The sequence below is a fragment of the Chelonia mydas genome, chromosome 8 (assembly GCF_015237465.2).
Source record: "Chelonia mydas isolate rCheMyd1 chromosome 8, rCheMyd1.pri.v2, whole genome shotgun sequence".
NCBI classification, from domain to species: Eukaryota; Metazoa; Chordata; order Testudines; family Cheloniidae; genus Chelonia; species Chelonia mydas.
This window is the reverse complement of record NC_057854.1, coordinates 41,633,777-41,660,748: the sequence shown is the minus strand read 5'-3', so window position 1 is coordinate 41,660,748 and position 26,972 is coordinate 41,633,777.

Here is a 26,972-nt window from a genome sequence, read left to right as displayed (position 1 = left end):
CAGCGTATGTTTTATTCGGAGGAGAGGCTTGGCCAAGTTATCCTGCCTCAGCAGAAACATCCTGACACCATAGGATAGTCTGAGACAGGGTGCTCAGCATGCACGAGATCACCAAGGGAGCAGCATGGGGGGGAAGACAAGGGCCCAGGAGGCACGGGTCTGGGGTGGGGAGCTGATCCAGGGTCGCAGGCTGAACAAGGAGGTGTAGACAAGGAGATGGCAGCTGATGCATCCGATGGGACGTCAGCATGGAAGGTAAGTCGCCCCAGCAGAGGCTGGGAGGAGAGGGCCAGGTGTCAGTCAGTGAGTGGAAAGGGAGGGGGTAATAGGTGAGCGCATCATGATGTGGGGGGCAGAAGGGTAGATACTGCTGGACTGAGTGGGACTCTGTGGGCTCGTGTATAAATGCAGCAGCACCCCCTCTGGCTATGTGGAGCATCCCACCTGAGTCCACTCAGTCTGGCAGGGCTGCCAGTCAATTCCTGATGCCCAGGGTGTCTGAAAACCCGCTCTGTTCTTAAGTCCCTCAAGGGGCATGGTAGGGGAATCCAGGCCCACCCCTTCCACTGGGTTCTAGCTCAGGGCCCTTAAGCTAGACAAGCCAACTCCAGCTGTGCCCTCAGCTCCTTCCTCTCCCCTTCATCCCTGGTTCCTGAAGACTCTTCAGCCCACTGGTCCAGTTGTCCCCTCCTAGGGGGCTAACTCTGAGCAACTTTTCAGCAGCTTTCTGGTAGGAGTTCCCTTCTCCAGCCTGCTCGCTCCTCTGGTAGCTGCCCTCCTCCCCCCTTCCCAGTCCTTTTATCCTCCCAGCTACTGCGAGGCTGCCAATCAGTATCAGCCAACAGTACCTGCACTAACCCCTTGGTTGCTGAGCCACCATGGGGTACATACACCCTGTGCCAGTCCCAAAGGAGAGTCTGAAGTATGAGGGAGGGATTGGAATCAGAAGGAGTGGGGAGCCAGGGGCCCAACACCACCACACACCTCCCTTTGCTGGCTCCTGGCATGTAGGAGAAGCAGACGCGGCCATGAGAGAACATGTCTGTGTCCCAGGGACCTCTTGGTGCCAACTGGCCAAATACACTGAGGTGCACAGTATTTTGCAGGGATCCCCTGGGTCAGATATCTGCATAATTGTTCAAAGGGTGGCATGTGAGATGTCTGCCAAGACCCAGTAGCCCACTGGTCATCATAAGCATTGCAAAATGTGTGTACGGATAATATTGAATGAGTTATGCAGCTGTACTGAAAATTATGTTATTACGGTCTTGGTGTTAAGGCAGGTCACCAGGGGATGACAGACCTCAGATATGTGCCTTTCAAGCAGAAAGTAACAGACACTTAACTCCCCATATAGTCATATGTGTATGTTTGTCTGTCTCACAGTGGAGGCCTATTTGCAGACTGAGCCAGGTGCCAGTCACAAGGTTGTGCAATCCACAAGAAAGGAGATCTATAGGACGAAAGAAGAACTGCTGGGGATGAGGGGTGTCCTCTTTATGACTAAACACAAAGGATTGTTAGAGAATATCTGGGAGTACAAGAGAACACACAGGATCCTTCACCTAGGAGGCAAGCTGACAACATGTCTGTCTAATGAAAGAGGGATCACAGCCAAGCTTGGCTGTAAAATGCTGCCGAGACTTTGAGTGAGCAATACGCTACGAGACGTGAGAATATCTAGTTGGTTAAGTCTGGGTTCTAGAATGCATGTTATGATTTTATTTTACATTTGTTTCCAATACTTCTACTTGCTATTACTTGAATCTCTGGGCTTTGTTAAATACATTTATGTTTACGATGAAATCAAACATGTCTTAGTGCTGTGTGTTAAGCAGAGCAGTGATCTGAGGTGGAACTGGGAAGCTGGGGTGTACTGCTTCTTTGGAAGCAATGACTCTCTGAATTCTAAGAGTATCCAGTGGATCAGGGCCACTCAGAGGACTCAGGACAGGGTTGCAACTGTACCCCCTGGCTTAAAGTGGTTTCCATCATATACAGGGTTTACCATTTGGTTCAGTGGCTCTCAGCACCCCCACTGTACACATTGTTCCAGCACCCCTGACTCAGGGACTGGAGTGTGCCCTAAGAGAAGCCCAGATGACAAGGAACTCCCTGGTACTTAACAATAGAACTCAGCTTACCTGACCAGCTCAATACACCTCACACATTTTTGTCATGATAGTTATTTACAAGGTGTCATCATCTGAAAACTAATACCATGCTGGGCATTAATATCACTGTGACATGTATGTGAACTTATGGGTATTTTGATATTAGGTTTTGGACTCTGGAAACAGACCAAAGAGGCAAAATAGGATTTTTCCAGACAAAGGAGAATGGCCAGCACCTCTTGGGCTCAATTGGAATCAAACCAGGTGTGGCCAAGAATAATAGGCTCTTCCTTTGTATCGGGGATTGCAGGAAGACCATTTGCATTGTAAAAATCACAGGAGACTGCAAAACTGAACATGGCATCGGCTCTCTCGGGACACAAAGCTGAGCCCCCAGGAGGGCCTCCTGACTTTATATCCTCAAAGTTTATCTTTGTTTTCAAAGAACAACTGACAGATTTTAGGTATCCATCACATAGGCGACAAAGGGAAGCGGCACCCTTTGAGTTCATGAAAAGTGGATCCTCTTGGCCTGGGAGGCATGAGTAGCTGGAAACTGACTACAGGTGAGAAACCTGCTTAGACAAAGATTGTAACTCACCAAAATGAAGGTTTAGCCTTTAGAAAGTGGGTTTTGTTTTGTTTTCCCTTGTACCCAGACCTGTCTCTTCTAGTCTGACTGATTGTCACTTAAATCTCTCTTCTTTGTTAATAAACCTATTCTGGTTTTATCACAAAAGCAGCTCTGTGCTGAACATTAAACCAACAGGTAAAATCCACAGCCAAACCACCAGCCTGGTGTGTGTTCTGCCTCTCTGGAGGGAGTGAACTTGGTAACTGCTGTGAGGGTCCAGCAAGAGGCACTACAAGGGAGGCGGTTTGTGGGAGACTCAGGGCTGGAGGGGCTCTGGGTGTCATCCTACAAGGAGTAACTAGGCTAGTGAAGGCTGGGGGAGGCCAGTGTGCTGTAAGAGGCTGCTGGTGTCAGGGCTCTGAGTCACAGCTGCACAGCACAGGAAGACCCAGGGTTACAGGCAGGTGGTGAGGTGACCCCCAAAGTGTCACATGAGTGTGCCCCTCACTAACCTGCAGCCAGACATCAGGGCCTGCGAGCAGGGCCGGCTCTAGAATTTTTGCCGCCCCAAGCAAAAAAATTTTGGCCGCCCCCTCTTTTTTTTCCATGCCCCCTGCCCCCAGCCCCCTTACCAACCCCTTCCCCAAATCCCCAGCCCTACCTCCTCTCCCAGACGTGCTGCATTCCCCCCGACCCCATTGCTTCTTGCGGCTCCCCCGCAACCCCCTGCCCTCGCTCACCTCCGCTCCGCCTGCTCCCCTGAACACGCCGCTGCTCCGCTTCTCTCCCCTCCCTCTCAGGCGAGGGAGAGGCCGGCGTTCAGGGGAGCAGGCGGAGCAGAGATGAGCGAGGGTGGGGGGGAGCGCAGGAAGTAACGGGGGGGGAGAGGAACCGCTCCCCGCCCCAGCTCACCTCCGCTCCACCACCGCCGCCTCCCCCAAGTGCGCCGTCACTTGGCTTCTCCTCCCTCCCTCCCAGGCTTGAGCATGAAACAGCTGTTTCGCACGTGGCAAGCCTGGGAGGGAGCGGGGAGAAGCGGAGCGGCGGCAGCATGCTCACGGGAGCAGGCGGAGGCGGAGCGGAGGTGAGCTGGGGCGGCGGGGGCACATTTCTAGGGGCGGCAGGGCCAGCGCCGGAATGACACCCCTCAAAATGTGCCGCCCCAAGCACCTGCTTGTTTTGCTGGTGCCTAGAGCCGGCCCTGCCTGCGAGGCCTAGGGCTGGTGTGGCCTGTGGAGTTGGGGAGCTGACCCTTGGAAGGGACAGACAGGGCTTCTGCACACTAAGGGCAGGAAATAGCGAGGGTCCTCCCAGCCCTGGGTACCCCTGGGAAGTATCACACCAGCTATGGAGACAGGTCAGGAGCAAGCACGGTTTCAGTGAGGGCAAGGAGGTGGTGAGAGCAGGAGAACAAGCGGCTGTGGGTGCTGGATACACTGCTGCCCATCTGCTACCATTGCCATGGGCAGTTTGCTACTGTGATTAGCTGGGGGACAGCAAGTACTGCCATACCCACCTCCATCATATTACTCACACAGCTCCTCTCTAGCACTGCCTCGGGGCTGCTGTTCTGCCCTCACTCCTGCTGCCCGTCAGAGGGCACAGGCACCCGGCGTGACTGACAGATAGTTTACACTTAGTAGTGGGGCTGAGGATTAGCAGCAGGTTTGAAAGGGCTGGGGATTAATTGTAGGGTTAGTGATAGGGCTAGAGGGGGCGTTAGCAGGTATCAAATGGGTCCAGCTACTCCTTTCCTACATTCTAGGGGTCTATGATTTCTTATGGCTCTTATGGATGACATCTCCCTCTCCTGAACCAACTGCACCGCTCCCCTCCCTCCCACTCTCTCTCATAGCACCTGCCTGCAAACTTTACTCACCTGGGGAGAAATTCACTCTGGCACAGAGGGCCAGGACATGACCCATGCCCTACTTGAGTCCTACTTATGCCCTGCTTTAAATGGGACTCAAATGGCACACAGGCCATGAAATGCACTGGGGTCATTTACCCTAAGAGTAGAACTCACATGAGGAGTTGCACTGACTGCAATAGGCCATCTGCAAAGGCCAGCACTGATCAAAGCGAGGAAGAGCTGTGCAAGCTGTTCAGCAAATCCAGACAGTGAAATATGCTTCTTGCTCAGGGCTGTCTCAAGGCCCCTGTTAGCTGCAGCATACAGCTATGAATCAGTCCTGGATGCTGCTGGCCTGTGGACTGTGCAGCTGGAGAAGGGAAAGAAAGGAGCTGGAGCAGCAGCCTACACCATCTCACTAAAACACAAAGGAAACCATGCACCCTGATTACCAAACCTCTCTGCAGCTCAGCCAGCAATGGACAAAGAGATGGCAGTGGGATAGGCTGGAGTCCAGCACTAACAGGTAGAGAACCAGCATCAGCAAGTTGTGCAACCCACATAGAACCAGGCACTTGGAAGCAAGCCAGGGAAGCATGCTGTCTGGTAAGAAGTGTTTGCAATTAACCAGCAAAGTGTGAACCCTGCAATGACCTTCAGTTCACATTTCTGCTTTCCGCTCATGCAAATTGGCAATCAGAGAGGGCACTAGTAAAGTCCCCAGCTCCTGGCACAGACAGCTCACTCCTCACGCAGCTGCTGGTGTAGACGGGCTTTGATAAGGTGTAGGCAATGTGTCCCTGGAGTAAGAAACACCCACATCCGCTGGTGTCCTTAGGGTGAAATGTGGACCAGTGAGAGGCTACGGTACCACATCAGCCTCTGCACAGAGGTAAATTTCACCTGTCGCGTGATGGACATTCAGGAACCCCCAGAATCAGAGCTGGGGAGTGAACCATTCCCAGGGTGAATCCTGGGTGTGAGCAGAACCAGTGTGAACGGAGACTGATTTTCACAGAAAATGCAGGCTCTTTTACTGGATACATAGCAGGCACAAGAGCTACCTCACAAGAGCAGGAGAGAGGACAAAGTTTTATTCCCAGGACCAGTGCCTTGTTTTTCCAAGCCAGATTTGTTGCACAAGATGGTGAAAGAACCCAGGAGGGAATATATTTCTTGAACTCCTATATTTTAGTTTCTTTGCTTCATTTTCTCCCCACAGTCTGGGGGAAGCAGAGCAGCAGGAGTACACTAACATCTCCCTCTGACTTCAAGGAGCATGCATGCCTTTTGATATCCAGCTGCATATTAAACCCTTGAAATGCCGAGATCGCGTAAGTAGGGAACAAAATAGAGTGTGCTCCTTCACAGCACCACTGTTGTTTTAGATTGAACGTCAAGGGCGAGATGCTGTCAACATGGCTAATAGCCTCGTGTCTCTTAAACGAGGACACCGGCTGTAACAAAAAGAACATGAGCAAGCAGTTTGTAAACAAGGTACAGTGCTGCAAATAGTACAGGGTACAGCATAAAGAGAAACAAATTGATGGCAAAGACACAAACTAAAACGTTTTTTAGGTAAATAATTAGAGATGTTCTAAATTTTTGACACCTAGTGTTGATGACATGCCTTTTTACTTCCCTTTCATTCTTTATTTGCTTTCTACCATTATAACTCACAAATCTAGTTGTATGATAGTAAGAAACTACACATCAGAAAAAGTTGTTAGATGTCTCTGTAGTAGGGCAGCCTCCATGCCAAGCACTCCCCTCTGGCAAACTGTAGCACACCTGGCATGCCTGCCTCAGTTTCCCCTACATGCACCCATAAAAGGGAACAGTCTCTCAGAGCACAGTTCAAAGTCTGACCTCTGGGCATAGGAACACAAGTACAGTGAGTACCAGAACTGCAGTTCTCTCCAGAAACATTGTTTCCAGGTTGCCCATCCAGGAATCTGCCTCCTACACTAACCCCTTGTCCCTGGGCTTGGCTTCCCACCACCCTCCATTCATGCCTGCTGCAGGAGGGCTCCCCACAAGTGCTCCATTCACCCAGGCCTCTCTGCTTGTGGGACCTACCCATGCTTCTGGGATTCAGGGTCAGTTTCCTGTGACCAGATGCACCCCTGTATTCACACCCAACACATCATCGTACAGAATATGCCTTGTGAGGGATCATTTGAAAAATAATAACCCACTGGTCAATAATACCATGATGAAATGTGTGTAGTAACATTATATGTTACTGAAGGGGAAAGGAGTCCAGGAGAGCTGGCTGTATTTCAAGGAATCCCTGTTGAGGTTACAGGGACAAACCATCCCGATGAGTCGAAAGAATAGTAAATATGGCAGGCGACCAGCTTGGCTTAACGGTGAAATCCTAGCGGATCTTAAACATAAAAAAGAAGCTTACAAGAAGTGGAAGGTTGGACATATGACCAGGGAAGAGTATAAAAATATTGCTCGGGCATGTAGGAATGAAATCAGGAGGGCCAAATCGCACTTGGATCTGCAGCTAGCAAGAGATGTCAAGAGTAACAAGAAGGGTTTCTGCAGGTATGTTGGCAACAAGAAGAAAGCCAAGGAAAGTGTGGGCCCCTTAGTGAATGAGGGAGGCAACCTAGTGACAGAGGATGTGGAAAAAGCTAATGTGCTCAATGCTTTTTTTGCCTCTGTCTTCACTAACAAGGACAGCTCCCAGACTGCTGCGCTGGGCATCACAACGTGGGGAGTAGATGGCCAGCCCTCTGTGGAGAAAGAGGTGGTTAGGGACTATTTAGAAAAGCTGGACGTGCACAAGTCTAGGGGGCCGGACGAGTTGCATCCGAGAGTGCTAAAGGAATTGGCGGATGTGATTGCAGAGCCATTGGCCATTATCTTTGAAAACTCGTGGCGAACGGGGGAAGTCCCAGATGACTGGAAAAAGGCTAATGTAGTGCCAATCTTTAAAAAAGGGAAGAAGGAGGATCCTGGGAACTACAGGCCAGTCAGCCTCACCTCAGTCCCCGGAAAAATCATGGAGCAGGTCCTCAAGGAATCAATCCTGAAGCACTTACACGAGAGGAAAGTGATCAGGAACAGTCAGCATGGATTCACCAAGGGTGGGTCATGCCTGACTAATCTAATCGCCTTCTATGATGAGATTACCGATTCTGTGGATGAAGGGAAAGCAATGGATGTATTGTTTCTTGACTTTAGCAAAGCTTTTGACACGGTCTCCCATAGTATTCTTGTCAGCAAGTTAAAGAAGTATGGGCTGGATGAATGCACTATAAGGTGGGTAGAAAGTTGGCTAGATTGTCGGGCTCAACGGGTAGTGATCAATGGCTCCATGTCTAGTTGGCAGCCGGTGTCAAGTGGAGTGCCCCAGGGGTCGGTCCTGGGGCCGGTTTTGTTCAATATCTTCATAAATGATCTGGAGGATGGTGTGGATTGCACTCTCAGCAAATTTGCAGATGATACTAAACTGGGAGGAGTGGTAGATACGCTGGAGGGCAGGGATAGGATACAGAGGGACCTAGACAAATTGGAGGATTGGGCCAAAAGAAACCTGATGCGGTTCAATAAGGATAAGTGCAGGGTCCTGCACTTAGGACGGAAGAACCCAATGCACAGCTACAGACTAGGGACCGAATGGCTAGGCAGCAGTTCTGCGGAAAAGGACCTAGGGGTTACAGTGGACGAGAAGCTGGATATGAGTCAGCAGTGTGCCCTTGTTGCCAAGAAGGCCAATGGCATTTTGGCATGTATAAGTAGGGGCATAGCGAGCAGATCGAGGGACGCGATCGTTCCCCTCTATTCGACATTGGTGAGGCCTCATCTGGAGTACTGTGTCCAGTTTTGGGCCCCACACTACAAGAAGGACGTGGATAAATTGGAGAGAGTCCAGCGAAGGGCAACAAAAATGATTAGGGGTCTGGAACACATGACTTATGAGGAGAGGCTGAGGGAACTGGGATTGTTTAGTCTGCGGAAGAGAAGAATGAGGGGGGATTTGATAGCTGCTTTCAACTACCTGAGAGGTGGTTCCAGAGAGGATGGTTCTAGACTATTCTCAGTGGTAGAAGAGGACAGGACAAGGAGTAATGGTCTCAAGTTGCAGTGGGGGAGGTTTAGGTTGGATATTAGGAAAAACTTTTTCACTAAGAGGGTGGTGAAACACTGGAATGCGTTACCTAGGGAGGTGGTAGAATCTCCTTCCTTGGAAGTTTTTAAGGTCAGGCTTGACAAAGCCTTGGCTGGGATGATTTGATTGGGGATTGGTCCTGCTTTGAGCAGGGGGTTGGACTAGATGACCTCCTGAGGTCCCTTCCAACCCTGATATTCTATGATTCTATGATTCTATGTAAAGTTCTGAAATACCCCCCTATGATGTTGGTGGGACATGTTCAAACCCATGTACCCCCATTAGGCAGAACCAGTCAAGCAGGATTTCACAGAATCATAGATTATCAGGGTTGGAAGAGACATCAGGAGGTCATCTAATCCAATCCCCTGCTCAAAGCAGGACCAATCCCCAACTAAATCATCCCAGCCAGGGCTTTGTCAAGCCTGACCTTAAAAACCTCAAAGGAAGGAGATTCCAGCTTCATCACCCTCCTAGTGAAAAAGTTTTTCCTAATATCCAACCTAAACCTCCCCCACTGCAACTTGAGACCATTACTCCTCGTTCTGTCCTCTGCTACCACTGAGAAAAGTCTAGATCAGTGGTTCCCAAACTTGTTCTGCCACTTGTGCAGGGAAGCAGGGAAAGCCCCTGGTGGGCTGCGCCGGTTTGTTTACCTGCCACTTCCGCAGGTTCAGCCGACCACAGCTTCAGATGGCTGCAGTTCACTGCTCCAGGCCAAGGGGAGCTGCTGGAAGCAGCAGACAGTACATCCCTCGGCCCACGCCGCTTCCAGCAGCTCCCATTGGCCTGGAGCAGTGAACCGTGGCCACTGGGAGCTGCGATCGGCCGAACCTGCGGACGCGGCAGATAAACAAACCAGTGCGGCCCGCCAGGGGCTTTCCCTGCACAAGCGGCTAAACAAGTCTGGGAACCACTGGTGTAGATCCATTCTCTTTGGAACCCCCTTTCAGGTAGATGAAAGCAGCTATCAAATCCCCCCTCACTCTTCTCTTCTGCAGACTAAACAATCCCAGTTTCCTCAGCCTCTCCTCATAAATCATGTGTTCCAGTCCCCTAATCATTTTTGTTGCCCTCCGCTGGACACTTTCCAGTTTTTCCACATCCTTCTTGTAGTGAGGGGCCCAAAACTGGACACAGTACTCCAGATGAGGCCACACCATGGTTGAATAGAGGGGAATGATCACGTCCCTCGATCTGCTGGCAATGCCCCTACTTATACAGCCCAAAATGCCATTAGCCTTCTTGGCAACAAGGGCACACTGTTGACTCATATCCAGTTTCTTGTCCACTGTAATCCCTAGGTCCTTTTCTGCAGAACTATTGCCTAGCCATTCAGTCCCTAGTCTGTAGCAATACAGGGATTCTTCCATCCGGGAGCTGACCTTGTTCGTAAAGACAGAGGCCAGAAAAGCATTGAGTACATTAGCTTTTTCCACATCCTCTGTCACTAGGTTGCCTCCCTCATTCACTAAGGGGCCCACACTTTCCTTGGATTTCTTCTTGTTGCTAACATACCTGAAGAAATCCTTCTTGTTACTCTTAACATCTCTTGCTAGCTGCAACTCCAAATGTGATTTGGCCTTCCTGATTTCACTCCTGCATGCCTGAGCAATATTTTTATACTCCTCCCTGGTCATTGTCCAATCTTCCACTTCTTGTAAGCTTCTTTTTTGTGTTTAAGATCAGCAAGGATTTCACTGTTAAGCCAAGCTGGTCACCTGCCATATTCACTATTCTTTCTACACATTGGGATGGTTTGTTCCTGTAACCTCAGTAAGGATTCTTTAAAATACAGTCAGCTCTCCTGGACTCCTTTCCCCCTCATGTTATTCTCCCAGGGGATCCTGCTCATCAGTTCCCTGAGGGAGTCAAAGTCTGCTTTTCTGAAGTCCAGGGTCCGTATTCTGCTGCTCTCCTTTCTTCCTTGTGTCAGGATCCTGAACTCGACCATCTCATGGTCACTGCCTCCCAGGTTCCCATCCACTTTTGCTTCCCCTACTAATTCTTCCCGATTTGTGAGCAGCAGGTCAAGAAGAGCTCTGCCCCTCGTTGGTTCCTCCAGCACTTGCACTGGGAAACTGTCCCCTACACTTTCCAAAAAGTTCCTGGATTGTCTGTGCACCACTGTATTGCTCTCCCATGGGTGATTGAAGTCTCCCATGAGAACCAGGGCCTGTGATCTAGTAACTTCCATTAGTTGCTGGAAGAAAGCGTCGTCCACCTCATCCCCCTGGTCTGGTGGTCTATAGCAGACTCCCACCACAACATCACCCTTGTTGCTCACACTTCTAAACTTAATCCAGAGACTCTCAGGTTTTTCTGCAGTTTCATACCAGAGCTCTGAGCAGTCATACTGCTCTCTTACATACAATGCAACTCCCCCACCTTTTCTGCCCTGCCTGTCCTTCTTGAACAGTTTATATCCATCCATGACAGTACTCCAGTCATGTGAGTTATCCCACCAAGTCTCTGTTATTCCAGTCACATCATAATTCCTTGACTATGTCAGGACTTCCAGTTCTCCCTGCTTGTTTCCCAGGCTTCTTGTATTTATGTGTAGGCACTTAAGATAACTCGCTGATCGTCCCACTTTCTCAATATGAGGCAGGAGCCCTCCCCTCTTGCACTTGCCTGCTCGAGCTTCCTTCCCCACTTACTTCAGGGCTTTGGTCTCCTTCTCCCGGTGAACCTAGTTTCAAGCCCTTCTCACTAGGTTAGCCAGCCTCCTTGCGAAGATGCTCTTCCCTCTCTTCATTAGGTGGAGCCCGTCTCTGCCTAGCACTCCTCCTTCTTGGAACACCATCCCATGGTCAAAGAATCCAAAGCCTTCTCTCCGACACCACCTGCCTAGCCATTCATTGACTTCCATGATTCGACGGTCTCTACCCGGGCCTTTTCCTTCCACAGGGAGGACGGACAAGAACACCACTTGCGCCTCAAACTCCTTTATCCTTCTTCCCAGAGCCATGTAGTCTGCAGTGATCCACTCAAGATCATTCTTGGCAGTATCGTTGGTGCCCACGTGAAGAAGTAGGAAGGGGTAGTGATCCGAGGGCTTGATGAGTCTCGGCAGTCTCTCCGTCACATCGTGAATCCTAGCTCCTGGCAAGCAGCAGACTTCTCGGTTTTCCCAGTCAAGGCAGCAGATAGATGACTCAGTTCCCCTGAGGAGGGAGTCCTGACCACCACCACCACCCGCCTCCTTCTCTTGGGAGCAGTGGTTGTGGAATTCCCTAAGACAGTGCATCTCATGCCTTCCAACTGGTGGAGTCTCCTTCTGCTCCCTTCCTTCAGATGTATCATCTAGTCCACTCTCCGCATTAGTACCTGTGGAGAGAACATGAAAACGGTTGCTCACCTGTATCTGCATTGCTGGTACATGGACGCTCCCCTTTCTTCTTCTGGAGGTCACATGCTGCCAAATTTCTTCACCGTCCTTCTGTCCCTGCTGCGCAGCCTGCTCTGAATCTTCAGAATGTTGTGCCCATAGAAGCATCCTGACGTCTGTCCAGGAAATCTTCCTTTTCTCTTATGCAACACAGGGTCGATACTTGTTTCTCCAGACCTTGAACCTTCTCTCCCAATATGGAGACCAGCTTGCACTTTGTACAGACAAAGTCGCTTCTGTCCTGTGAAAGAAAGACAAACATGGCACATCCTGTGCCGGTAACAACAGCTGAATGCTCACCCATCCATATTACCTTCCTTCTAAGAGCTTCGTCAGGTGTTGTAGTAACTACTCAGAGAAGCCTGCAAGATGAAAGCCTCAGTGGGCTCTCCCCAGGTGAACTCCCAAGCAAACTCCCTCTGTTAGCCCCTCTGCTGTTCGCCACTCAGCTGGTTCGCACTTAAACAAAGGAATGTGTGTTTATCATGATTTACATATAAGTTGTAAACAGGATTCTCAGACAACAAGAGGGGAAGACAGGAGACAGGGAAAATCTGACCAAACAACAGCATGAAGCCTCTTTCATGATGAGACTCCAAGTCTCCATCCTCACAGAAGGAAGGAACTTTATCTAGGGGCAATCCCCAGGAAAATGCATTTCAAATGGTGACTGGACTATAAAAGTGAGGGGCAAAAACACCCCAAGTTGTCTCTCTCTCTCTATCCATCTCTCTCCCATTCACCTAAGAAGACAAAAGAAACAGCCTATGGACTTTGGGCAGATCCTGGCCTGAGAATTTGGTGAGCAATGTTACTGGGAACCTGTGGTAAGAATTTCACCTTGACCCAAGTCTAGTTGGTAAGTTAACACTAGGAAGCTATCACTATCTTTCTTTCTCTTGTAACCATTCCTGATTATAATGCCTTATACTTGTACTCAATTAAAACCTCTCTTTGTAGTTAAATCTTCTTTTTTTCTTTAAATCAGAATGAATCCAGTGTTGTGAACTGTGTGGGTTACTCCGTTTGGGGCAACAGACTGGCATTATGTAATACAACATAGATGGAGTTACTACAAGGTGGGTGCATAACCAGTTGGAAAACTGTTCCCACAGAGTAATCATCAGTGACTCACAGTCAAGCTGGAAGGGCAGATAGAGTGGGGTCCCACAGGGATCAGTTCTGGGTCCAGTTCTGTTCAATATTTTCATCAGTGATTTAGATAATGGCACAGAGAGCACACTTATGAAGTTTATTACCCAGCAGCACATTTCCAAGACCACAGTGGTGATAATTATTTGAACCACTATTCATATTAGGCTTAAAGTATGAACCAGGGGGTGCAATCTCACTTCCTTTGGTGCAGCCCAAGGTATATCCACTGTTCAAACAATATTATGCCCAATTGCTTGTTGCTCAGCTATTAGTTAGGCAATGGGCACCAATTGCTCTATTTTTCTTTTTAAATATACCCTAATGAGTTGGTTATGGTAGTTCCTATGTAACTTTTATAAGGAATACAAATTTTTTTTTACCAATTTGTTTTTCTTGCCTTCATGTTGCTTGCTGCCATTCATTTGTTGATTTTTACCTGTGTGTTGGTTAAATAGTTTAGCAATGTTACACACATTGTAAATGATGTACGGTAATAATACAACAATACAGCTCTAAGCAGAGTCAGGATGAGCTCCACCCTGACATCTGGTGGTGAGGTGTGGCAAGTTGTGGAAAAGAACTTCAGGGGCTGATCTCATTTGCATAGGCACACCCACCCCATCTAGAATGAGGCCATAGCTGCCCAAATGGTCACTTTGGCTGCTGTGGGATCCCCAGTGTCTCTGTTATCGGGGCAGGAAGAATAAATTGTTATTACCCTGGTTATGGGAATCAAGGACAGTGGAACTGTACTTGGCCTTTTGTTATGATGGAGGGACTCGCCATCAACTAAGTAGCACTCGCTAGGCAAGGGACATGGGTTCCAAAACTCTGTGAATTGATTGAGGCTGGGGATAGGTATTAATATTTGGTGGTATGGGCCCCCTGGTGAGGGCCTTGCATGCTAATTGCACTTCTGCCTCTCTCCACTGTGGAATATCAGAGCTAATTTTGATTCCATTAGGAGTTTAGTTACAGGTTGCTGAGCTGAATTCATTTTGGGCTAATGGTGCACCAGCACTGAGGCTCCCCTACTACAAGCTGAAATCACTGAGTGTTGTGTTAAGTAGTGGGGGAGCCTGAAGCTATATGGTGGAGCAGTTTGCGGGACAGCGAGCAGAGCAGCTGGTGGAGCAGAGCAGTTTGTGGGATGGCTGGCAGAGCATTGCAATTTGTGGGATGGTGAGCAGAGCGGCTGCAGAGCATTGCAGTTTGTGGGACGGCGAGCGGAGCGGCTGCAGACCATTGCAGTTTGCGGGACGGCGAGCAGAGTGGAGTGGCTGGTGGAGCAGAGCAGTTTGTGGGATGGCGAGTGGAGCGGCTGGTGGAGCACAGCAGTTTGCGGGACGGCGAGCAGAGCGGAGTGGCTGGTGGAGCACAGCAGTTTGTCGGATGCCTAGAGCAGCTCATGGGGCGGCTGGCAGAGTGGAGCCCCATGGAGAGGTGGGGCCATCAGCTTTGGACCACGTAAGGTGCCCCTTAACCCCCCTCCCCCCCCCATCTCCACCCAGGTTGGGAGGTAAAACTCTGCAGATAAACTTTTGAACTCTGGGGCTGCCCTGACCAAAGACAGAGACTTTTGGGTCGTTGGACTTTTGGGACTTTGGGTGATTTTGGGTTGCTGGACTCAAGAACCAAAGGGAAAGGACATGCCCCAATTTGCTTGGGGTTGGTTTTGCTCATGGGTTGTGTTATGAATCCTGTTGGTGGTGTTTCCCCAACATAATGCCACATTGTTTCTCTCTGTTATTAAAAGGCTTTTTGCTACACTCAGACTATGTGCTTGCGAGAGGGGAAGTATTGCCTCTTGGAGGTGCCCAGCGGGGGTGGTATATATTTGTCCCACGTCACTGGGTGGGGGCTCGAGCCGGTTTTGCATTGTGTTATTGGAATGGAACCCCTAGATACTAAACCCAGCCCTTGTTGCTGCCAACTCTGACAGGCAGAAGGGTTACACAGCAATAATACAGTTGCATTTACAGAGAGTGTCCCCAGAATAATTCCTAGAGCAGATCTTTCAGAAAAACAGCCAGTCTTGATTTAAAAATTGTCAGTGATGGAGAATCCACCACAACCCTTTGTAAATTGTTCCAATGGTTAATTACCCTCATTGTTAAAAATGTACATCTTATTTCCAGTCTGAATTTGTTTAGCTTCAACTCCCAGCCATTGGATCATATCATACCTTTCTCCACAAGATTGAAGAGTCCATTATTAAATATTTGTTCCCTATGAATGTACTTATAGACTGTAATCAAGTTATTCTTTAACCTTTTTATTAAGCTAAATACATGGAGCTCCTTTAGTCTATCATTATAAGACAGGTTTTCTAATCCTTTAATCATTCTCATGCCTCTTCTATGAACCCTCTTAACATCCTTCTTGAACTGGACATGGGATTCCAGCAGAGGTCAAACCAGTACCAAATACAGAGGTAAAATAACCTCTCTATTCCCGTTTCTGCATCCGTTCACATTAGCCATTTTGGCCACAGTGTTGCACTGGGGGCTCAAGTTCAGCTGATCATGCACCATGAACCCCAGATCTTTTTCAGAGTCCCTGCTTCCCAGGGTAGAGTTCCCCAGCCTGTAAGTATGGCCTACATGCTTTGGTTCTAGATGTATACATTTAGCCAGATTAAAATGCATATTGTTTGCTTGCACCCACTTTACCAAGCGATCTGGATTGCTCTGTATCAGTGACCTGTCCTCTTCACTATTTACCACTCCCCCTATTTTTGTGTTATCTGCAAACTTCATCAGTGATGATTTTATGTTTTCTTTGAGGTCAGTAATAAAAACATTAAATAGCGTACTGCCAAGAACCAATCCCTGTAGGACATCACTGGAAACACACCCACTTGATGACGATTCCCCATTTATAGTTACATTTTGAGACCTATCAGTTAGCCAGATTTTAATCCATTTATTGTGTACTGTGTTAATTTTATATCGCTCTAGTTTCTTCATCAAAATGTCTTACTGTAATAAGTCCAACACCGTACAGAAATCAAAGTATTACATCAGCACTATAACCTTCAAATTACAACTGCCCCAGCAGGAGGGAGAGATTCCAGGTCTTCTCGCTCAGAAACAAAGGAAACTGACACCTCACACAAAAGCATCCTCCCCATCCTCAATGTCCTGCCCTTTGCCCCAACTTCACCCTAGTCTGAGTCAGAAGCATTTTACTATCAAATTCCATTCACAGGTATAGCCCTTTGAGCCCATTCCCTACCAGCTGCTGACACCCTTAGCATTAGCATCCTCTCTCCTCAACCTTACATGTGCCCTGCACTTGGATCACCCTCATGCTCCCATCTCAGCCCATCCTCCCTTTGCCTCCAATCCACAGGAGCATGCATCCCTGAATCAGTCCTGGCTCCACTCCTTCCCAGCAATACCACACTTCTCTGTTCACTGGGGACAGCTCCTATAAAGATCTCCACTGATGGCCTCCTGGCCAGATCTAGGGGTTCAATTTCAAACCCCTGTCCTTTATCAGGCAGAGGAGGAAACTGAACGGTGGTCTCACAAACTGGGTGAGTACCTTCATCCCTGGGTAAAGATTATGAGGGAGGGCCTCCTCCTCCCCTCTCCTGGCCATTGTGTGGATTTAGGCATGTACCTCCTTCATTCTTGACAGAAACATGACATTGCCTGGCTGCCATTGCTAGGCACCTGACTGCAGCAGAGGGGTCCCCAGCTATGAGTTGCAAGCAGAGACAGGCTGTAATAAATGAAAGTGGGGGTAGCTCCCTTTTATGAACACCCAGCCAGCCAGTTAGTTATAAAGTCCCTCTTGGTGGCTGTTCTCTGCTTGCTCTACCTGTAAAGGGTTAATAAAGTTCCCCAGGTAAAGGAAAAGAGGTGGGCACCTGACCAAAAGAACCAATGGGAAAGCTCAAACATTCTAAAATGGGGGGGGGGGGGACTTTTTTGTTTGTTGTTCTCCAGAGGAGACACGGAGCAGCAATGCTATAAGCAGGAATGCTGTGTAAGGCTTGAACCAGGTATGAAAATTCATCTTCCATATCTAGAAGAAATCATTGGACAGGGAATGTTTAAATAGATGGGATCAGGTTTATTTCTTTATTTTGGTTTGTGGATCTCCTCTGTGCTAACCCTAGGTGCTTTTGTTTGCTTGTAACTTTTAAACTGGACCCCAAGAAAGCTACTCTTCTAACTTAATTTTTGGAATTGCTCTTTTAAAATCTAGGAAAAGCCTAAATTCCAGATGTATTTTCTTCCTTTTTGTTTTGAATAAAATTTATCTTTTTTAAGAACAGGATTGGATTTTTGGCGTCCTAAGAGGTTTGTGAATGTTGTTTGATTAGCTGGTAGCAACAGCTAATTTCCTTTGTTTTCTTTCTCAGCTATTCCCCAGAGGGCGGTGAAAGGGCTTGAGGGTACCCCACAGGAAGGAATTCCCAGGTGCTCCTTCCCAGGTTCAAGGGGGGTTTTTTTGCATGTGGGTGGTGGCAGTGTTTACCAAGCCAAGGTCAGAAAAAAGCTGTAACATTAGGAGTGTAATACAAGCCTGGAGTGGCAAGTATTGATTTTTAAAATCCTTGCGGGCCTCCACCTTCTGTACTCGGAGTGACAGAGTGGGGATTCAGCCTTGACACAGGCACTTTCCTCCAGCCCAGATTTAGGCACTGAACTCCATGAGGGAGTGGGGCTTAGGCCACACCCCTCTCCTCAGCATCTCCTATTAGCAAGCTGAGGCAGCTCCCCATTCAGCACGCTGGCTTTGTGGATCCCATTCTCAGGCATTTATGTCTCCCCGTGTATTGCACAGGGAGCCCAGGTGCCTAACCCAAAGTTTGTGGATTCCTCTGGCCAAAGTTAGTTGCTGCAATGGTCAGCAGTGCAACACCTCATCCTTTTGTGGATTTGGGTCTGAGCTGTAGAACTAACACGCAAGTCTTGGGAGGAAACCTTTCAGACTGTTCAGCTTGGAACAGATACAATTCTATGGGGGATATGATAGCAGTCTATAAAGTCATGAATAGTGTGGAGAAAAAGTGTTATTTACCCCTTCATGGAACACAAGAACCAGAGGTCACTGGAGAAAATTAATAGGCAGCAGGTGTAAAACAAACATAAGGAAGTACTTCTTGACACAACGCACAGTCAACCTGTGGAACTTGTTGCCAGGGCATGTTGTGAAGGCCAAGACTATAACAGGGTTCAAAAAAGAGAAGTTCATGGAGGATAGGTCCATCAATGGCTACTAGTCTCTGACTGCCAGATGCTGGGCTGGATGACAGGGCATGGATTACTCAATGATTGCCCTGTTCTGTTCATTTCTTCTGAAGCACCTGGCGTTGGCCACTGTTGGAAGACAGAATACTGGGCTAGATGAACCTTTGATCTGATCCTGTATGGCTGTTCTTATGTACGCAATCTGAGATCAGTTGGCTGCATGTCTACAATACCCATTAGTCAATTAAACCTGGCTCTTTGAGCAACTCTGGGCCTACTGATGCATGGAGTGGAAAATATAGAAGCAGGTATAAATTCATGAAAAGATGTATTTCATGTATTTATACCTGCTCCTGTATTTTCCACTCCATGCATCTGATGAAGTGGGTTCTAGCCCATGAAAGCTTATGCCCAAATAAATGTGTTAGTCTCTAAGGTGTGTGATACAGCATGACCAGAAGGCAGCAGGAGAGTGATATAGGAGAGATATGTAAGTCCCAGGATGAGGACAAGCCTTATTCCCTGTAGAGCAAAGAAAGGTTTCTATAGATTAATTAAAAGCACCTGAAGCCAATTAGAGCACCTGAAGCTAGTCACCTGATAAAAAACCCCTGCTTCAATCAGCCAGGGGAAGGAGTTGGAGCAGAGAGCAGTTTGAAGGAGTTTTTTTGAGCAGAGAGCAGTTTGGAGAAGTGCCGTGGCTGGCTAGAAGACCAAGACCCTAGGTAAAGACACCCGGCTTGTGCAGAGAGAGAGGGCAGGAAGCCCCACAAGCTGAAGAGCAGGAGAGGGAAGTAGCCCAGGGGAAGGAAGCACTAGTTCAAGTGGTTTACCACTATCCCTAGGGCACCTGGGCTGGACCCGGAGTAGAGAGCGGGCCCGGGTCCCTCCCTCTCCACTACCCTTCTCTGGGCTACTAGTGGGACAGTAAATACCCTAGTTCAGGGGCAGGAAACTGTGCCCTGACCCCCCCCCCCCAAGAAGAGGAAGCACGGGACCCATCATAATTGTACCGGCAATTTGCCACAGGTGCCACAAGGACTCCTCATTGTTTTTGCTGATATAGAGTAACACAGCTACCACGCTGAAATCTGGGCCCACTGTCTCAAAATCATCTTTGATGATTTTTTTAATCTACCCTACTGTCACCTACTATTGTTTATTTTTATATTAGAGTAACGCTTTGAGGCCTCAGTTGAGATAAGGGCCCCATCGTGCCAGATGTCAGACAAACACAGTAAAAGACAGTTCCCACCCCAAAGAACTAACAATCTAGTTAATTAATCAAATTGACGTGTTAATAATTTAACACAAATCCTTTTGCTTTGCTGTTTGCAAAGAAATACATGAGCCTGTGCTAGGGAAAAGCACCAGGAAGGTGACAAAGGGGACACAGTCCGGCACAGCAAACAGCACTTCAATAAAAATCCACCTGAATGCTGGTACTTAATATCCCATTACATCCTTTTCCATCATTCACGTGGAGAAGTTGAAAAGTGCACACCAAGTATCATTATGAACAGAACCTGCCAAGCACTGGCCAACAAAACCTAACGAGCTCTGGGCAATAAAGATCAATGGAAATAGATACTGCAGTAAAATTCTGAAGTCCTGTCTGTTTTAATTGAAATCCAGTGTAGGCTGGGGGGGAGTTCTGTGCCACACAGATGCCGCAGTTTGGAGGGTTTCTCTGAAGAATACATAATTCCTTTTATTTAACCAAATGAGGAAGTTTCCACTTGCTGAGCATTCCTTTCCTTCATTCTGAGGGGGGTGAGTTGGTGCAGAAAGAATAAAAGGAGTTTCTAGGGCATCCAGAAGCTAAGGAACAGCAAAAATACATCCTCATATTTATAGATTTTTAATACTAGAAAAATGGGCCAACTTTCTGTATTGTGTGGACAGTTTGGCATGCTGGCCATTAAAAGTTTGCAGGTGAGTTAGAAGGATTAACTGAGGTTCATAAAAGCTGGACTGCATGGAGGAGATAGGAGCATCCCTGAGCTCCAGTCCCAAAACAATGCCCTAGCATGAGATCAAGTGACATTTCTTGTAGTCAATAAAACAGCAAGTGAAGAATAGAGAATCCAAGGGAATGGAGATGGAAGAGATCTGCTTGATCACATCTAGTGCTTCCATCAGGAGCCAATGCAGGATTGGTACCTAGTCCATCACATCACTGGAATCCTGTCTCACTGGCTGATCAGATAAGGACACTATTTCCTCAGTTTCTGAAAACTGTGCTTTTCAAATTAACTCTTTCAATGGGTGCTGCCTATGCTGCAAATCTCAGTATGTTTCCTGTATCCTACGTACGTGCATGGTCTAATGTCTCCAGCACTGAGCAGAGAGACAGGAACTCTGAGCACTAATCCTAGCTCTGCTATGGACATGCACTGTGGACTTGGCCAAGTGCTGAGGCCAACGTTTTCAGATGTGGCCACTGATTTTGAGCACCGCAGATGTGGAGACACAGTAGGTATCACAGCGGGCACCTGAAAAGAGAAGTTGCCAAACATGTGGGTCTGATCCTAACTGAGTTTTACGTTCTCCACTTTCAAAATGGAGACAGTAAGATCTATCTCACAGGCAGTTACAAGGCTTAGTTAGTTAATGGATAACAGTGTCAAAGTCATCTCAGTGAGTTAGGAACCTAAGTCCCATATTCAAAAGTGACTTAGGGACAGATTTCTAAAGATATTTAGGGGCCTAATAATGCCAATCGGTGACTAGTGGGATTTTCGGAAGCAGTTATGTACCTAGCTCCCATTGGTTTCAAAATGCGTTAAAAATGTGACGCAAGGTTTTTAAAATGGTCCTCTAAAGGCACTAATTATTGTTGATCCTGAAATTCATTCTTTCCATCTGCGGCTTGCAAACAGAGGGGATTTGTCTAGTGATCAGAGCAGTGATGGGGGTGGGGAGGGGAGGGTGAGTGCTTTATTCTCTACTGTACCCCAGGAATACCGGAACGCAGACTTGACCGAGGTGTGATCTGCCTCAAGTCCCTTCACCTCTGTGCACCTCACTTTCCTGTCTGTACAGTGGATCTAAACATACCTCCCTCACAGGCCCAACATTTGCAAAGATCCTTGGGTGGAGGAGGCCATCACAGGGCAAACTGTGGTTATTAAACTACTGCCTAATGAAAATGAGAAGAAGTTTTTCATTATTAAAAGGCTGGCCAATCACAGTGCAGGCTAGATTTATTGCCCTGATGTTTGCTCCATGATCATGGGGTGCTCATTCACTGAAAATGTACAAATATATTGATTTGTCGATGAAGCTCCTGGAGCTGCACTAAACCATCTCAGACCTGAGGGGCTAATGTGCAAAGTCTCTGGAAGCAGCTGTTAAGACACCTCTGGTTGTCATGACAACATGCTCAGCTTCACCTGCAACCCACACTGGGTGGGTGGGTGGGGGATTAAGTGGACTCTAATTTTATTAGCAGGGTTCATTAGATTAATTAAATGGAGCAGGGATGCACTCTGTTAATCAGCACTGGGCTGAGAGAGTTGATCTTGACAGGACTATGGGAACTGCTCTGACACCACTCTGCTAATGACACTAAATCCAATTTCACACAGTGGCCAGCCCCAGTGACAGGGAGGTAATTAACACATCTCCTGACATCTTCTGATCTGCTGAGAAATTATGAGCAATTGCCTTGTTTGTTGCTAATCTGAAGCATGAAGGATGGCTCAGGACAAGCTGCGCTGAGAGTACTTCTAACTGTGCTGGAAAACAAGGAGAAGGGTCCATACACTGTACAATTGATAGCTAGGCCTCGCTGCCCCCTTGCAATCCCTTGCTTGGCAGAAAAACACAGCCTGAGTAGTCTGGGTGGCTTAGGGCACAGACAGATCCATTCTCTCCTTGGTCACTGGAGAGGCAAGTGCCTCCAGGAGTGGGAGATGGGACTACTCAAGTGCCTACAGTTAAGTCTTTGCTGGCTCAGCGCTCATGCGATGCGACAGAATATGCCATGTCACATGCTCCTTCAGGATACCTGCACAACTCGGAGCACTCCAGTGAGGCTGTGGCAGGGTAGTCACCCTGTCATGCCTCGAAGGGCTTAAAACAGCCCTAAGAGAGGACTGTAGCCGAAGGAAAGCTAGGCTGATTGGGGGAAGTAGCCACAGGTGGGGTCACGCCCTAATCAGGCCACAGCTGGCCCTATAAGACGGCTGTTAACCAGGAACTGGGAGACAGACACTCTTTCTAGCTACCTGGAGAGAGGAGGACCTGGCTGCCTTGGAAGCTGAGGCGGGTACCTAGGGCAGAGCAGTGCTGGGGAAGGGCCGAGGGAGCTGGGGAGCTCCAGCCGAGCAGAGCTGTAGGCCGAGGTAAAGGCCCACGAAATGGTACTAAGGCTGCAGAGGAGCAGCCCAGACCTAGACAGAGGCAGCTGGTCCGACCCACCCCCTTGCCAATGATGAGTGGTACAGACTGCAGTCTGCCCCAGGGAGCGGGGGCTAGATGATGACTGACAGTAGCTACTGAGGCAAGGAAGGGATAGGAGGTTGGGGGTTCCCCTGGGAGGGGAGACCCAGACTGAGGGCGTACTGCAAGGGGACAGAACCCTAAGCTAGAAGGACACCAGGGTCGGGGAGGGGCGCAGGGCCAGCGGCAGGCGAGACACCAACCAGCAGAGGGCGCTCCTGGCTGAAAAGAGCTAATTACCTGGACAACCAGCAGGAGGTGCCACAGCAGTGAGTTGTTGCCCCGTGACAGGGGCCTACATCTTCAATGGATTTCGCGGGGGCCTAACTCCCATTGATCTGGGTGTTGGTCATCCAAGTTGCCAACTCTTGCAATATTTGATATTTTAAAGCCCCAGCTCCTGGAGTCATGTCATTATGTGAGACTCATCTTGATTATTTTCTTTTCTTAAAGAAAAGTAAGTTTCTAGCAATCATGGTTTGGGCTGAGTGGTCCAACTGGTGGCCCACGGGCTGAATCCAACCCATGGGATGATTCCATCTGGTCCCCCAGGCCCTCAAGGCATCCACACCCAGAGAGAGCATTGCACAATGAATGAAATACCGCTCCGCAGCACAATCCACATACAGAGACAAAATGGCATCCTCCGTGCAGTGTGACCTTGCATGCACCATACCTACAAGGTCACGCTGCAGGGAGGACGCCATTTTGTTTATGTATGTTGCCCGTGGAGGTGCCACACAACTGCGCATGTGGCCTACTGAAAAACTGTCCAGTGTGAACTTTTTCAATGTAAACGCAAAGGGCTCGGAAACCGAGAGAGTGAAAAAAGAATTTTTTTTTTAAATAACTCAATTGTTAAGCCAGTCTTGTGATTCTGAGGAACCTGACTCCTGGGTTTTAAACGCCTGGGGTAGCAATAATGGCAGATCCAGCCCTTTTCCCACCCCATTCCATGCTCTTGCCCTAGGCACACACCTCAGCACTACAGATTGTGCATAGAGTGCCACTTGTTAAAAGCCCCAAAACCCCTTACTGGTGAACACCAATTGAAGAGTAATTTCAGCCACTTGAGGGATACAGCTTTGGAGTCATTACACGGGGTGGGGCGGGGGGAAATTCATGCTCTATCAAGGCAGGATGATGGTTATGCAGGTTGATAAGAAATTGCCTGTACTAATGTATTATTGAATTTAATGACCCTAATGTCATTTGGAAAAAGGATTTGCATTTTCATATGTTCGAATAGAAGATTAGCAATGCTACCTTCAAAAAAGCTATTATATGCTTATTCCCAAGTCCTCAGTCCCCAGGCAGGAAAAGCCTCATCACTCTTCCCAACACACAAGGAGTGACTTTGAAGTATGAAATTGCTTGGACTGCAAATTCATTCATACCAAGCACAAGCACAGTCTGCTCAGACCAAAGGTTTCCTGGGTGGTGAAGTATTCTCAACACGCAGGGAGCTCTGAATGGCTCATGACATTGGGAATAGACTAAGAGCCTCCCATCTTTAGATGCTAGTCACCAGCCATTGAAATGTCTTTGTATTGGATAGCTCTGTTGCTGCCTGTGTAAGATGAGGAGATGTGTCTGAGCCCAGATCCAAGCGGACCAGATGTCTACACCACCAATATTACACCTTTAGAATCATACCTCCTTGCTACCAGTCACAGTGAGACTGGTGAAATTGCAGTAAGTGACAACAGCAGTAAAAAGAAGTAATGTTGATGGAAAAGGGAAAAGTTCTTTGGGACAGAGTAATAACAGACAGATGGGAAATGAGCTATGAATAGCTCTCTGAAAAGCAGTTAGTGGACTTGTGCCAAGAAAGAGGGCTAGACCTGCAAAGCTAAATTACACACAGCTGATTGGCCTTCTGTATTCAAACAACCAGGAAGGAAATCATGAGCCAGAGTTCAGGGGGGTGGCCTATTCATCATCAGTGGCTGGGGGTATTAGAGGCCAGTATCGACCAGAGATATGAAGAGTGTACAGCAGCAGGCGCAGCATACAGGATTGACCCTGCCTGGAGCCCCGAATCAGGCCCTGGAGAGGCAGGACCTGTCGTCTGAGAAGCAGAAGCAGGAGAGAGCTGACTGGGAAAAGGAACGCGAGCTGGGCTGGAGGAAAAGAGGCCCAGCAACGGCATGAACTGCACCTCGCACAAGAGAGGAACCAAAGACCAGAGGATCTGGTAAGTGGGGCTAGAACAGGGAATGCTAATTCTGGAGGGGGCACAGATGCTAAGCTGTTGCCCCGGTTCAAGGACGGGGCGATACAGGGTATGTCTGCACTACAGCAGAGACTGAGCCTCCCAGCCTCGGTAGACAGACTTGTGCTAGCAGCACTCATGATAACCTGCTAAAAATAGCAGTGTGGACATTGTAGCGCCAGCAGACTCAGGCTAGCCGCCCCCTCCAAGCTTGGACCCAAGGGGGCGTGTGGGCTTGAGCCTCCACCAGTGCTGCAACATCCACACAGCTATATTTAGCATACTTGTGCGAGTCCCGCTAACACACGTCTGTCTACCCAGGCTACCCACAGGGTATGTCTACACGACATTGTAAACTGTGGCTCAGGTAGGAGCTCAAATCCTCCTACTGTCCACACACAAATCCTTCTGACTCAGGTCAGCAAGCTCTCAGGACCTGGGTGCTGGGGTGGAGGTTGAGCCCGAGTCCCACTGAGACTCGGATCCAAGCCTTATCATTTTGCAGTGTGGATGCAACTCAAGCCGCAGACCTGAGTGAGAGGGTCTGTGCAGGGTAGTACAGACACATTAGCATGGCTGTGAGATGCAGATCCAGCAATTGCAAACCCGGGTTTGCTCAAGCACGGGCTTTGGAACACCGAGTCCATAGGCACCGACTCAATGGGTACTCCAACCCTGGAGAACCCACAGAAAAAAATTAGCGGGTGCACCCCCTGCCCCTGCAGCGCCTCCCACTCGCTGGTGGGCCTGCCGATCAGCTTCTTCCCCTCCCTCCCAGCGCCTCCTGCCCACTGCAGATCAGCTGTTTTTCGGCATGCAGGAGGCGCTGGGAGGGAGGGGGAGGAGCAGGGGCGCTTGGGGAGGGGGTGGAACTGGGTGAGGCAGTAAGAGGTGAGGCGGGGGGCAGCCTTGGGAAAGGGGTGGAGTGGGGTTGGGGCCTGGGACTGACAGTGGATTGAGCACAACCAGGGAAAGGAGGAAGCTGGCTCCTGTGACCAAGTCCACAAGCCTGGGTCCCCCAGATCTGGGTTTACAATGCAGTGTAGACATATAGATGCCTAGGTAACTGCCCTTGAAAAGACTTGCGATTTGAACCAGATAAGGGTTTCAGAGCAATACTGGTTTCTGAACCCCTTAGTGGGAGTAAAAGGCAAAGAAGCCTACAGCCAAATGGAAGGGACAGAGTCTGTGGGCTTTGATCAGTTTTAAAAAACCTAACTCCTCAAATGTGAATAGACTCCCAAGTCTCACAGGAAAAGATTTCAGGGGGTGCAAGAGCAGGAGGTGATGACTGACACTGAAAGGATTATAAGTCCTGCCTCAGTGAGAGAGAAAGAGAGGTGTGCTAGTGCTGAACAGGTGTTTTCTCCCTGTCACTCCAGTCTGTTAGCCACCCAAACAATCTCCTGAGTAGCTCTGCAAGCCTTTACTTTGCCTTGCAGGTTAACTTTAGGTGCACCTTGATCTCAAGCTGTAGCCTATAGGTAAAGGTATTAGGTAATGCATAGGTACTAGTTAAGGCAGTAATGTAATGAGCCTTCATGCCGCAAGGGCTGTAAAACAATAGCTTAGTTAAACCAATGTAGGCCACAGATGCTGAATTTTATCTTTCCCAGTGGATGCTCTACCCCTTCCCCTGAGGCTCTGCCCTGTCCCGAGGTCCCCCACCTGGCGCTCACTGCTCTCTGCCCTCCCCAAGCACCTTCTGCCAGCCACCAAACAGCTGATTGGCAGCCTCGTGCCAAACAGCTGTGGCTGGTGGGTTCTGAGCACCCACTATTTTTTTCCCTATGGGTGCTTGAGCCCCAGAGCACCCACAGAGTTGGTGCTATGCATATGGCCCAAAAAGGCTTAGCACATGCAGCTAACCAGGAGTAACACTAAATCATAAG